The sequence below is a fragment of the Pteropus alecto genome, unplaced genomic scaffold, assembly GCF_000325575.1.
Source record: "Pteropus alecto unplaced genomic scaffold, ASM32557v1 scaffold41, whole genome shotgun sequence".
NCBI lineage: Eukaryota > Metazoa > Chordata > Mammalia > Chiroptera > Pteropodidae > Pteropus > Pteropus alecto.
Genome location: NW_006430464.1, coordinates 929,857 through 930,595, shown reverse-complemented (window position 1 = coordinate 930,595; position 739 = coordinate 929,857).

Sequence of the window (739 nt, the reverse complement as noted above, 5' to 3'; positions counted from 1 at the left end):
GGGGAAACGGGGCGGGGGAGGGGGGCGAGGGACAGAAGGCCGGACAGAAGTCTGGACCCAGCCCACACTTCTTGCTCTGGGACTGAAGCGGAGTCGGAAGGAGCGGGCTTTCCAGGAGTGAGCGCCCTAGTACTGGGGGGGGGGGTCTGGGATTGGGGGCTCCCAGGGGCGAAGAGACTGGGACAGGGGCTCCGCGTGAAGAAAGGTCAGAGATGCGGGGCCCAGACAGAGCCGGGTCCGACAGAGTCCAGCAGCGCTCACGCATGCTGAACTCGGGGTGTCCTGGAGAGAGGGTCGAGGGAGGAAGACACGAGGGTGGAGTCAGAGACGGAGGGATGAGAGGGTGCTGAGGGGACGGTGAGGTGCAGTTAGAATGTCCTAGAAGAGCAGGTGCGAGGGTGGGGAGGCTCTGGAGGGCAGCCAGTGAGGGGAGGGCTGAGGACGGTGGGCGAGAGGAAGTGGCCCCGGAGAGACACGTGCCCAGGGACAGGAGGCCCCGGAGCTGAAGGGGCTCACGGGACGGGGGTCTCGGGCCGAAGAGGGGCAGGGGCTCGGCTGCCCCGCAGCAGGGGTGCGGGGGGCTCCAGAGGGAGAGGGGCTGGAGGCCCGGGAAGGGGCGGTCTTGGTCCCCAGTCACCCCCTCCATCTTCCCCATTCTCACTCCCAAACTCCCCGGTTCTTCCCGGTTGCCAAGGCAACCGCTCCTGCCAGGCGCGGTCACCAAGGAAACCGTGCCCGC